This window comes from Primulina huaijiensis, chromosome 9 (assembly GCF_012295235.1).
Source record: "Primulina huaijiensis isolate GDHJ02 chromosome 9, ASM1229523v2, whole genome shotgun sequence".
Classification (NCBI taxonomy): domain Eukaryota; kingdom Viridiplantae; phylum Streptophyta; class Magnoliopsida; order Lamiales; family Gesneriaceae; genus Primulina; species Primulina huaijiensis.
Genome location: NC_133314.1, coordinates 8850554 through 8865131, shown reverse-complemented (window position 1 = coordinate 8865131; position 14578 = coordinate 8850554). Strand labels below are relative to the sequence as shown.

At 38.8% G+C, this 14578-nt stretch overlaps 1 long non-coding RNA gene across 1 annotated transcript; it reads right to left on the bottom strand.

Moving 5' to 3' along the window:
- Positions 1-5313: 5313 nt before the first annotated feature.
- LOC140985228 (uncharacterized) lies at positions 5314-7415 on the bottom strand. Its single transcript, XR_012176731.1, has 3 exons — positions 7178-7415; positions 6209-6578; positions 5314-6128 (listed from the first exon to the last, which is right to left on the bottom strand). It is a non-coding gene; the product is annotated as an uncharacterized lncRNA (long non-coding RNA).
- Between the last annotated feature and the right edge of the window lie 7163 nt (positions 7416-14578).

Below are 14578 nucleotides of genomic sequence, written 5' to 3'. Positions count from 1 at the left end.
ACACCCTTCATAGGTGCTATCTTTACAAAACCGTGATCACCTACGGCAAACTCGAGATCTCTCCTCTTTTTGTCAGCATAGCTCTTTTGACGACTCTGGGCGGTCTTCATTCTGTCTCGAATCTTGACCACCACATCTACAGTCTGCTGGACAATTTTTGGACCAAGTTCTGCTCTTTCACCGACTTCATCCCAATGAATCGGTGATCTGCACTTTCTTCCGTACAATGCCTCGTAGGGAGCTATACCTATAGACGATTGGAAACTGTTGTTGTAGGTAAACTCAACTAGAGGTAGCTTAGACTCCCAAGTCCCATTGAAATCTATTATACATGCTCGCAATAAATCCTCCAAAATCTGAATCACTAGCTCAGACTGGCCATCTGTCTGCGGGTGAAAAGCTGTACTGAAAAGCAACTTCGTCCCCATGGTTGCATGTAGGCTCTTCCAAAAGGACGATGTGAATCTCGGATCCCTGTCGGACACAATAGAAACTGGGATTCCTTGCAACCGAATTATCTCCCTGATATAAAGCTCCGCATACTGCATCATGGAGAAAGTCGTCTTCACTGGTAGGAAGTGCGCTGACTTAGTGAGTCGATCCACTATAACCCAAATAGCATTAAATCATCTGACTGACTTTGGCAACCCAATGACGAAGTCCATGGTGATATTCTCCCACTTCCACTCAGAAATAGAGAGTGGCTTAAGCATTCCTGCTGGCCTCTGATGTTCTGCCTTCACCTGCTGACATGTGAGGCATTCAGACACAAATCGACGGATGTCTCGCTTCATCCCTGGCCACCAATACAAAGTCTGTAGATCCATGTACAGCTTGGTACCTCCGGGAGTGATGGAATACGGAGATGCATGTGCCTCTGACAGGATATCCTCTCTGATGGAATCAACATTAGGCACCCACATTCTATCTCTGTATCTCACAATACTATCTGACACTGTGTAGAGAACACTGCCCTTAGTTTAATCATTTAGTCTCCATTTCTGCAACTGCTCATCTGAAGACTGTCCTACTCGGATACTGTCTAGCAAAGAAGATTGGACTGTCAGATTAGACAGCCTCGGAGCTCTGCCTTTACGATAAACCTCTAGGCCAAACCTCTGAATCTCAGACTGAAGAGGTCTCTGCACTGACAACTGTGCTACAACTGCCACTTTTCTGCTCAATCTCACAATCGTAGTCTTTTACCAGCTCGAAACACCGTCTCTGCCTCATATTGAGTTCTTTCTGCGTGAAGAAATACTTGAGAATCTTATGATCAATAAATATTTGACATTTCTCGTCGTACAAGTAGTGTCTCCAAATCTTCAACGCAAAGACAACGGCGGCTAATTCTAGATCATGAGTTGGATAATTCTTCTCATGCACTTTCAATTGTCTGGAGGCATAAGCTATAACCCGACCATGCTGCATTAACACTGCGCCTAACCCGAGCTTAGATGCATCAGTATATAACACAAAGTTGCCTTGCCCTGATGGCATGGCTAACACTGGCGCTGAAATAAGAGCTTGTTTCAATGTATCGAAGCTCTTCTGGCATTCATCACTCCATAAGAATTTAGCATTCTTCTTTGTCAATGAAGTGAGTGGCACTGCTATCGAAGAAAATCCTTGAATAAATTTCCTGTAGTAGCCTGCTAGGCCAAGGAAACTGCGGATCTCTGACGCAGTCTTTGGCTCAACTCATTCCTTAACAGCTGCCACCTTGGCTGGATTCACCTCAATTCCACTGCTAGACACTATGTGACCCAAGAACGCTACTTTCTCCAACCAGAATTCACATTTACTGAACTTCGCAAATAACTTGCGACTCTGCAGGGTCTGTAAAACAGTCCTCAAATTTTGGCTGTGCTCCTCATTGCTCTTCGAGTAAATAAGGATATCGTCGATGAATACTATGAGGAATTGATCGAGGTAAGGCTGAAATACTCGGTTCATGAAAATAGCTGGAGCATTTGTCAGTCCAAACGACATCACTAAGAATTCGTGATGAAGACTTTTTCTTACTAGGTGTGATTCGTTGAACATAGATCCAATTTTTCCATTTTTTGGATTCCTTAGAATTTTGTTTTCCTGCTCCTGGTGGTATCAAAACGCCACTATGTCGGGATATTTTATCTGTCTCTCCAGGAAAATGGATATCTCCAGAAAATATTTTTAGTTCAATTCTTTTTATTTTCTCTACTCGATCCAACCCGCCTACTTGGCTTCTTATATTTAAAGTAATTTGTGTATCTACCTCAATGATACTATTGTTCCGTACCATTATGGAAGAAGATCCGGGTAAGATATGCGCCTCCTCAGGAATGAAAAAAAAACCGATCCACTTTCATTTGATATTTGGGCCTAAAATCCAAGTTTCCTCGATACTCAACCCAACAAAAAAACAAAGGATTCAGGTGTAACAGAACAAACGATGTCGAGCCAAGAGCATCTGGGAAAATCAAACTTCCATCGAAGAGAAGCAAATGAAAGGCTTTCATAAAAATTCTCCTTTCAACCATCCTTTCCATTGATTCATTTTATAACTCGAAACTCCTAATTTCCATACCTGGTTCTGAAGGTTGTCTTATGAACATCAGCATCTTTTACCTTCAGTTGATGATACCTTGATCGAACATCTATCTTAGAGAACACTGTAGCTCCCTGTAACTGATCAAACAAGTCCTCGATCCTTGGAAGTGGGTATTTATTCTTGATCGTTACCTTACTTAGTTTTCGGTAATCGATACACAGCCTCATGCTCCCATCTTTCTTCTGTACGAAGAGTACTAGTGCGCCCCACGGTGAGAAACTAGGGCTGATAAATTCCTTGTCAAGAAGCTCCTGTATCTGTTGTTTGAGTTCTAGCATCTCAGCTGGAGCTAATCGGTACGGTGCCTTGTAGATTGCCACAGTGATTGGCATAAGATCAATTGCAAACTCCACTTCTCGCTCTGGTGGAAGACCTGCAACATCGTCTGGGAATACGTCAGGGAATTCTCTGACTACCGGTACCTTAGATATAGATGGAGTGGGCACGTCAGGTGTTGAAACGATGTTGGCCAAGAAAGCCTGACACCCCTTGTAAATGAGTGTCCGCGCCTGCATGCAAGAAATCATGCGAGGGAAACTCTCCATCTAGCTGGCTCACAGAGAAACTGCTCCATACCCAAAGGTCTTACTAACAGTGACCTTTTCTGGAGATCAATAAGAACTCTATTCTTCGTCAGCCAGTCCATTCCCAGAATGATATCAAACTCTGGCATCGGCAACACAATCAAATCGGCGTACACTAAGTGGCCCTGCAGTTGCAGATCAATGTCCCTGACCACGCTAGTAGCTAACAACTCTTCCCCTGATGGGCTTGTCACTGAATAGCTCACGTCGAGCCCGATGGACTTGAGGCTCAAATGACTAGCGAACGTATCCGAAATAAAAGAGTGTGTGGCCTCTGAATCTATCAGGGCCTTCGTGGCTATTCTCTTTATGAAAATATTTCCTGAGAGACGTTGGCACAACCAACAAAATTAACCCAAATACTCTAATATTAACCTCAAGCAGAAAATTCTATTCCAATTTACCAAAATATTAACTAACACACTAATAATCCCAATTAAATTCAAGACATGCATGGCAAAATAACACGATGCTTTATTAAATAGGTTTACCGGTCAATAATGTCGTGTCTGGGTTCGTCTCCTGAGCATGCATGGCGAACACCCTGCCCTGGGTCGGCTGCTTCCACTGTGGGCACTCCTTCAACATGTGGTCACTTGCCCCGCACTTGAAACATTTGCCTGACCCATATAAACACTGCCCTGGATGTTGGTGGTGGAATTTCGGGCACACTGGGTACTCAACGGGTCTCTGCAGAGCCTGCTGCTGTTGACCAAGACCCTTGCCTTTCGGTGGTCCTTGATAAGCTTCTTCCCTGGATGTCCCTGGTAAGGCCTCTTAAACTGTGGTCGCTGCTGCTGCTGTTAAGGTGCCTGATAGGGTCTCTTGCCCTGCCTGTCATTTTCAATGTCCCTCTGATCCTGTTCTGCCACCAAAGCTCTAGACACGGCAACTGAGTAAGTAGTAGGACCAGCAACTCGAACGTCACGGCGCAAGACCGGCCGCAATACATCCATAAAATGCCTCAGCTTCTCCCGGGCATCATTCTCTATCAGGGGTACTAAGTAACACCCCCACTCAAACTTTCTCACAAACTCTGCTACACTGCGGTCACCCTGCCGCAGTGCCATGAACTCCCTGGTCAACTTGGATCGTACTTCCTCAGTGAAGTACTTGGAGTAGAACACTTCTTTAAAACCGTTCCAAGTCAGAGTCTGTAGGTTAACTGATACCGACGCACTTTCCCACCAAAGCCTTGCATCACCTGACAGAAAGAAAGTGGCACATCTAACCCGGTCTGCATTCTGCAGCTCCATAAAGTCAAAAATCACCTCGATGGATTTAATCCATCCCTCAGCCACCATCGTGTCGGTAGTACCCGAGAACTCATTTAGGTCCATCCTCTTGAACCTCTCATAAACTGCTTCAGGTCTGGGCCTTGCCCCTGCGTCAGCTGTAACTTGGTTTCCCACAAACTGCGCGAAGAACTGCATCATCCCTGCAAGCATCTGAGCCTGCATATCTGGAGGTGGAGGAGGAGGAGTGACCCTCTCCTCATTCCGATCCTCTCTGTCCTCATCCCTGGCTTCACGGTTAACCATACGTCTAGGAGGCATACTGTTACGAAATTTACCCAACACGTAAACCCAACATGCATGAACATAATATCATTAACATAAGATGCACGGAATTTGAACTTTAAAATATGCACATGCTGAAATCATGACTTATTGCATAATACATGAAAGAACTTATAATTTTACAACTTACAGACTTGAGGTGTGACTTCGTGAGCTTCTCGTAACTGGCAGTTGGCGTAACCCTTTACAAGAACACCGCTCTGATACCAACTGTAACGTGCCGTACTTTTAAACTACTAGAAATTTGCGGAAAAATAAAAATTTTCTTTAAACAAGAAACAAACATTCAATTTGCGGAATTATTAAACTATTCATTCAAAATATTTGCAACATAAAGATCACAATAAAAGTTTTCTAAAAAAAATACGTGTTTGAATATCGTAAACCAAACTTGAAATCATTGTATTAAAATTTTTCATGCTTAAAATCTTAAAATAAGACGTGGGCAGTCCTCGGGTTTAGCCTCCTGCGCAGTCCAAGCCGGCTCATTGGTCCCCACCCCTCGTCTCCTAAAAATCATCATCACCTGCATCGATCAAGTCTTGTGAGGCCCATTTACTCTAACGACAATTAATGATCAAACAATAATGGTTTGATTTAATACTGCAGCGGAAATGGTTTAAAAATACTTTAAAACGGACCTCAGGGCCTAGAAAAATTTCGGCATGACCTCCCTGTAAGCAGGACATCCCGAAAAACTCAAGCAGCATTTTATATCAAAATATACTCCAACTAGAGTCATAAAACAAAAACCAAAGTCAACAACCTATAGTCGCACTGGCCAGGACTAAACAGAAATTAAAACTTACCACATACTCACCAGATCATAAGAATCATAGGGTCGACTCAGAACATCACAAAACAACCAAATATCACTACAGATACACGGGGCATCTCCCCGGCAAATAAACTACAATATAAGACTGAAACAAACTCAAGACATACATATAGACTAACTGGGAAACTCCACAGAGAGAACCAAGCAATCCAACCTCAATCCCGAGCTCCACTGGCGGAACCTCGGCCTGATGCTGCAAAACGACTCGAGAGATCTACCATGGTGCCCAATAGCAACCACAGCAGCCCCCCAGTAAACAACTGAGGTTAGGATTCTGGTATGAAACAGTTCAACAATAACAACAATAATCATAAATCATGCATAATCATATAATAAAATGTAATATGCAATGCATGAAAGGCTCAACGAATAATCGGGATAACAGGAGCCAACAAACGGTACGATAACAACTGGAATAATGCTCGAGCAACAACACAGGGGAGCTACATCGTCATGCAGCTAAACCGCCCTGCCAAGTATGCGAGGTATGCCAAGCTGTGTTAAATAACACCCCTGACTCGGCCTCCATACAGCTGATACGGTATAATAGGATGGCACAACAGAACAACTAGATGACACAATCCCAGCGCTCACCTCAAAAGGCTGCACTAACCACGGGATTGTTCAATCACATCTACGGTTTCATGTGTATAGGCCTATCAGCCACACAATGATCCCGATATAAACAACAGTGCCAGATAACAACGGATATCAACGATGGGCTAACAAGAACGATAGGGCTCAACATGAATGTCATAACTGTATGCCTGATGCTAAATGCCAATAATATGTCATAATAATAAACATAGATCACAACGAAGGCATTTAACAATTTATAACAGTCAGCAATTCATAAACACGATCCATGTAACACAGAATGACAATCAAACATAATTTATGTTTTACCGTTGTATGTTACCGAGCTGTAACATACCTATAACAACTTGAAACTCCAATATCAACTTCTCTTCAAAACTCACAGCCTAAACAAATCACAATAAGTCGATCATGAAAACTACCTTCCATCCCAATCTCCGATTTGGCACAAAAGAGCATAAAATTCGTATCACACTCAATATTAACTCAAATCAATATCCGCCAATTGGAAATGAAAGATAACTTGAATATCTAACTGTTTCTAGAAGAAGCCATCTTTCAAATCTTAGTAGATTAATCCCAGAATTATCAAGAACACACTGCCACTCAACAGATTTTCGGACAGAATTCTCCTACTGAGCAGTTTCCGAAAAACCACCATAACTTGCTCAATTCTTAATGAAATTTAACGAATCTTATATCATTACAAAGAAAACACATAGCTATACAACTTTTATTTTAACCAAAAACCCATAATCCGAGTGCTTATATGTCATAAACCCGAATTACAGTAGTTGTTCTGCACAGCACACTTGCAGAATTCGATTCGACACATTTTGGTAGAAAAATCATATCAAATCCGTTTCTTATCCAAATTCAATGATTCTAGTGGCCAAAAACAGAAAACTTAAAGCACTATAAGGTTTATTTAGATCATTTCTACAAATTCAAGTTAAAAAAATCGTAGCAACACAAAAACTCTCACCCAAAAATCGGAAGAATTCGCGCAGAAACAGAGCACGGGAACAGCAGCTTCGATCTACCCGAATCCTTGCTCAAACGTCGCGATTTCTAACTTGAATCGAAGCCTAGGATGTTAGGAAGACACCCCTTCAGACCTATTGAGATTTGGACGCCGGACGGAGGAGTTATCGCGATTTTCCCGCAGCTGCTCCAAGGGTGGGGAAAATTTGGGTTTGGGAAAGTTTCTTTCTTCTCTTCCCTTTCTCGGTTCTTTCTTCTTTTATTTGTTAAATTGTGTGTATGTATATGTATATATATATATCTTGTGTATTTGGTTACTAAAATAATAACTCAAGCCCATCTATCTCGGTCTGTATTTATTTTGCTCTCGTGTGTTATTTAAACTCTATATGTATTTTATATCGTTAAATTCTCCGATATTTTAAAATACATATTTTTAACACACTTATTGAAATTATTTGGCATAAATAATTATTTTAATTTATAACTCAATAATTATTCTAATTATGCCAAAATTACCGGATAATTAATTACAGGCCTTACAAGTCTAGTGAGTCTAAAGACTCAACATGTATAAACTGGAAGTAGCGAGTTGTAAGGTCCAAAATTAAGACAATGTAATTCAACTGCATGCAAATCTAGGAAATATGAAAATAAGTAATAAATTGATTTAGTTGCTAAATTATTTGTGTGACATGCATAATTTTATATTAAATATGATTTAATTGTCATTTTTCATAAAACTGTATTTTTAAGGAATATTCACGTTGCGATCGAAGAACGGAGACCGAGGGCTGAAAAACATAAAAATGTTTTTATTAAATAACTATGTTTAATTATTTAAAATATATTCGATGGTTTTTTTTTTCATATTTTTGAAAATAAGGGATTTTGAGGTGATTTTATACGTCGGGACGTAATTTTTATCGGTGTTGGTTTTTCAACAAAAATACGAACTTTTTGACAACCCGGCTAATAAATTCACAAGCTTAATTAAATAGAACTATTTTTAGTATTTTAATTAAATCTTAATCTAGTACTAATGGGCCTAAACTATGCTTAATAGGCCTAAAGTCTTATTAGTAAATAATTAACTATATAATATTTTAATCCCACCCCAAAAACCCTTTGCAAGTCACGCCCACCTTCTGACTTTTCTCTCCCAAGTTCCCTCAAAACACACGACTCACACACCATCAATATTGGAGGAAAAATCGAGAATTTTGCTAGGTGATTTCAAGCCACGGTTCTTGCTCCGTTCTTCGTCATCGTCATAGGTTTTTCGTGCGTAAATTACGAAAGACACGCCTATTCTTTCCTTCAAAACATCATCACACCATATTATTGTATGCATGAAGAACAAGATTTATTTTTTTTCTGTATTTTCGGAATATGACATGCACATGTGGGAAAACTTAAGATTTTTGATGCAAACTCATTGTTTTATCATGTAAAGGGGCTGCCATGGTCTTAGGTATGAACTAGTAGTGTTTATGGATGATTTAAGGTCCTAACACACACGCTAGACTCACGGCAATCACCCAAGAAACAATCCAATAACAGAAAAACTGAAGTTGCTGTCAAGGGGATTGGGGTGATCGGGTTTCATGAGAGAGAGGCTGGCATGGTCTTGGCTTGGGCCAGGGCTCGGCCAGGGGCTGTCATGGGTCAGGACGATAGTCCTAGCCAAGCTAGGACTCCAGTTAAGGGCTAGGGAAAGAGTCCTAGCCATGCTAGGACTCTACCCGAAAAACTGCGCCAGAGCTGCACAGGGTTCGCGCAGCTTCCAGGAGCTAGGGGCTTGGTCTGTGGTTCAAGGACCGGGCTAAGGTGATGCACTAGAGTCCTAAGAGGGTGCAAGGGTGGTTGGTTCAAGGGCTGGGCTCGTTGGTAAGGGCTGGGATGCAAATCATAGAGTCCTACTGCCATAAGGATTCTCGGCCAGCTTAGGGGCTATTCGGGGTTGCTTGTTTTTATTGTTTGGGTTGGGTTCTTAGTAGTCTAAGGGTCCAGTAGGGTACTTTAGGATGTTTGTCAGGTTTTGGATCAATATGGTTCAGGGGTGACTCGATAAAATCGATAGATGGCTCGGGGTCGAAGATAAGGTGTCACATTAGGGTTTCCAAAACTTAAATAATTGAAAAATGGCTCACGGGGGGTCAAGTCGTGGTTCATGGGGACTAAAATAATATAAAAAGACTAAATTTAGAATTTAAGAATTTTATATTAAAGTTTGGGATTTTTCGGAATTAAAACGCTACCAAAAACGTCCAATTACGAATTATTTAAAAACCCTACTTTTTAAGCTAAATAAAATTATGAAAATTTTAATTTAGGCTTAATTAATTATTTGGGACATGTTAGAGTCAAGAAAATCAAGAAAAAGTCAAAAACGAAAAATTTCACGTTCAGGGGTAAAACGGTCTTTTTACACCGAAAATTTAGTAAACGTCATGTCAGTGTCCTAAATGCTATTTTATATTCTAATATGATTATTTTCAATGATTATGGATGTTTATGAATTTTTATATGTTGAAATATGATTTTTAGATGTTCATGGATTATTAAGTTTAAATTGGACATTTAAAAGATATGTTGTATGCTTGGTTTCAAAAATAAAATGATATGCATATGAATGATTTTTATTAAGTGATGATAACATGTTGAAGGACGTGAAGGGATTGTTACTACTACATGTTGGAAATATAGTGAGGGTTATGGTCCCAGTGGGAGCCAGACGATCGTGTTTCCTTGGATACGGATACGAATACGAATACAAACACGAATATGTTAATACATAGGCCAGGGCCCAGTTGTCCGGTGAGAGTGTTGCTGGTGTCCCCCGCCGCCCAGTACTGTGGTTTTCTTAAGATGGATCCATCGCCCAATACGATCAATAATACGAGTCACAATCACGATCTGAATTCAACAAACACGAACATGAAAATGAATATGGATATGAATATGTTTTTTTTGAAAACGTTTAAGTTTAAAGTTTATGCATTATTAAGAAAATGATATTTTAAGTACAAGTATTTTTCACTGTTATGTGTTAACTGTATTACGTATTACTTGTTATCAAAGATAGGACGTGTTGAGTCTTTAGACTCAATAGGTGTGTATGATGCAGGTGATATAAATAATTATGATATTGGAGGTCTTGACGAGTGACTTGCTGGACTGTCAGTGCACATAACTCGAGGACCAGCGCTTCTATCTCCGCATTTAAGTTTATGATTTCAAGTTAAATATTTTAACGAGATATTGTTTATGCATTTTGAGAGATTTTGAGAGGTTTAGTATGGGCTACTCTTTTCAACATTTATTGCTTTTTAGGTTTGGTAAAACGATTTACGATTTCTTGTTTTGACTCTTTTCCCTTTTGATTTTCAAGTACTAGTTGGATGTTTATTTTAAAAAATGGTACAAAGGTATTTTTGTATATGTATATGTATAGACCGAATATAAAAAAAATTTAGCACGTTTTAAGAAAACGAATAAGCAGACGTTTCAGTTGGTATCAGAGCAAAGGTCTTGTAAAGGGTTGTGCCACCATCAGCGCCAGAAGGATCAGTCATCAAGCCTCAAATTGTAAGTTTTACACGCTTTATATGTTTTAATATGTTGTTACCTGCATAATGGCATGAGTAATAGGTTTACGTTACATGTTTATCAGTTTTTGAAATATTCATGCTGTGCATGTTTAAATTGCTAAATGAGTTAGGATATGTCACATGATTAGAGAACTTAGATTTAAATGCATGTTGGTTACGTTCGAATTTGGAAAATTTTCAGATAAAATGCCTCCTAGACATGCTCTCGTTATCGAAAATCAGGAAGAGAACAGTGTGAATCGTCAATGGAATAACCAAAAGAATGGACCACCACCACCACCACCAGAGGATCCTGCTACCCGTGCATTAGATGGGATGGCTCGTCTCTTCGAGCAACAATTACAGCAGCAGCAGTTACAACAGCAACAGTTACAGCTGCAGTTACAGCAGATGCAGCAGCAACAGCTACAGCAGCCACCTAGACCACAACATGATATTTATGAACAATTCCGAAGGCTAGGGCCGAAGGAATTTTCTGGCACTGCTGATCCTTTTGCTGCTGAGAGTTGGATTCGTTCACTTGAGGTACACTTTCGCTATCTGGACATGGGGGATGTTGACCGTGTGAGGTGTACTACTTATCTGTTTAGGGATGACGCTTCTTTATGGTGGGAAGGAGCCGAGCATGGTATAGACCTTGCTACACTCACTTGGGCTCAATTCAAGACAAAATTCTATGAGAAATACTTTACTGCTGATGTCAGAGGACGGATAAAGAGGGAATTTATGACTCTCCGTCAGGGAGACGTATCTGTTGCTGATTTTGTGAAGAAATTCGATAGGGGTTTTCACTTTGTACCCCTTATTGCCAGGGATGCAGAAGAAAAGCGTAGACATTTCATGGATGGCCTTCGACCTACCATTCGGGATAAGGTTATGATGATGCGTCCTGTGGATCATGCTACAGCAGTTACCTATGCATACCAGGCTGAGCAATCCTTGAAGGACATTGAATTTGAGTTACAGCGTAAGAGGCAACAACATCATAATAATAACCAGCCTAACAAGAAGCCATATACGGGTCCTCCTAAACCTCAAGGGCCTCAAAAGCCCCAAGGTCAAGTCAAGAAACAAGGACAGCAGAAACCTCCACCCGCAGCACCAAAACCTGCAGAATCACAGCCATGCAAGAAGTGCAATCGACTACACTATGGGCCATGTGTTTGGGGTACTTTTAACTGTTTCATATGCAAGGATGAAGCAGCGGATTTTCCAAAGAAGAATGCACCTACTATGGGTCGAGCATTTGTTATGAATGTCGAGGAAGCCGAGGAGGCAGACACTACACTTATCACGGGTAACCTAGTCATTTAACATTTTTATATTGCCTATTATTGCATGAAATGTTAAATTGGTTATTAAAATTGGGATCAAGATTTAACCTAGTAGATATTAAGTTGCATGTTCTACCTTAGTTGAGCTAAGTTATGATTTTAGAAACCATAGAAAATGATAAAAAATTTGTGCCTTATTTTATGTGAAGGACAAAATAATTCCAAATAAAAAGTTTTAGGGCCAAAATTAAAGAAAATCATAATCAAGGGTATTAGGAGTTTTGAATTTTATAAAGGGGACATTATGCAACTTCCGAAATTTTAAGGGTCTAAAATGAAATTTTCAAAAATTAAGGGACCAAAATGCAATTAACCGAAAGATGAGGAACCTAAGTGCAATTTCCGAATTCTTAAAGACGACAAACATAAGTTTAGAAATTTAAGAAGTTAAAGTCAAGATTTCCGAAAAAAAGGGTTCAATTATAATAATTCGAATATTTGGGAACTAAAATGAAAATTTCGAAAAATTGAAGGTTTAAAATGCAAATTTTTCAGGAAATGTTTAAGTTCAACATGATATCTTCACCTAGCCTTTGGGAAAACTAATGATAGTAAATCCTTAAGCTTCATCACGAAAAGATTTAAAAGACGTTTTCACCGCAGGAAGAATTATCATTCAAAGAGTAGCTACCTACGCTTTGCTAGATTCCGGAGCTACACATTCATTTATATTTGAAACCTTCATCAAAAGACTGAATATTACTCCTCAAGATATGAGTTTGGGTTTCAAAGTTTCTATCCCTTCTGGTGACCAAATGTTCATATAATGGCCCGAAAATTCGTGTTTGAAAATTTGCGGAAAAATTTAAAATTTTCTTTTTAAAGTAATTAAAATGCCTCATTCACAAAATAATCTGATAAATCAAGTTTAATGTTCAAAATAGCAGCGGAAGAAATTATTGTTCGCAAAATAACAAGTTAAAGTAATCCAACAACTGATAAAAATGTTTGAGCATAAAAAAAATGGTAAATGCTGTAAATGAGGTCCTCGGGTCCTACTACTGCCGACTCGAGCTGGCTCACTGGTCCCCGCCCTCGATCCCAACATCATCAGCACCTACAACAATCAAGTCTAGTGAGTCTAAAGACTCAGCATGCATATATTGTAAATAACAAGTAAATAATATAGTAAAATTTGCATGAGATAAAAATATCATGTCATGAGGCATACGTGCAAATAACTTATCATGATCAATTATAAACGTGCATAACTGACTAAAAATCATAAGTGAAATGCTTGCTCAATCGAGCTCTGTCATAAATAACATGTCATAAATATTCTGTTGAGATTCTGTTCTACGCAAGTGGCCCCTGTACTGAACTGAACTGAACTGACCGGTAACTGGCGACCGGGTGAAGTAATGTTTGTCTGATCAGACTAATGCCACAGTATACTGGGTTGTACAAAACTGAACTGAACGGTAACTGGCGACCGGGTGAAGTAATAATCCCATAATAGTACAATGGCCACAAGCAATATGATGAAACTTAAAATTAATAATTTATTATATGTTAAAACCTATATTTTAAAATTTTAGTTTCACTAAAATTATAAAATTATGTTATTTTAGTATTGTGTGTTTATATTCAAATTTCTTATTAAATATGTTTTATTTTCAGGTTTTCTACGTGTTGGTAAAATAATGATAACTCAAGCTAGAAAATTCAAATGGAGGTGATTCAAATATTTTTGGAATTCTTGAGAAATTATCTACAACTTTGCAGAAGACATGATTGCCTAAAAAGTTGGTTAAGATGATCAAATTGTGAAAATATCAAAAGTAGGACAAATTTACTTTCACCATGACCAGCATATAGTAAAAAAATCATAACTATTTCAATATTTAACCACATGAGTTGAACCAAGTGGCCAAATTCATCTACAGACAATTCTCCACATGTTTGCTGTTTTGAGCCGAGTCAAATTCGGTGATTAAAGTCGTGGAACAAAGCATTGAAAGAAGGGGCATGAAATTGAAGTTGGAGGAGACAAAAACTACTATTACAACTACATTGCATTAATAGATTTTTGACCCTTTCTCTCATTTGGCCTATAAATAGAGGCCTTGTGCTAGCTTGAGAATAATTATATCTCATTGTAAAATATAGTGTGAGTGTGTATAAAAGTTCTAAGTTCCAATATATTTTCCATTTTCCAAATTATGAGTGATGTTTTTAGTTTTGATCAAAAGTAAGTTCATGGAAAGCTAAATCTATTATGTCAAGGTGAAGATGATGAATTCTTGGTGAAGTAAGATTTTTTATATTTTGTATATTCTTTCTTTATTTCTTTTCATTTTGCTAATTTCTTTTTATTGTAGGTATAAAAATGAATTATTTGTTGTTATCAATTTACATCAAATGCTTGATACCATTTAAGTGGTTATCTTGATTTGTTGTTTAATTTTGATACAATAAATATTTCATCAATTATTATGGTTATATTATACATAC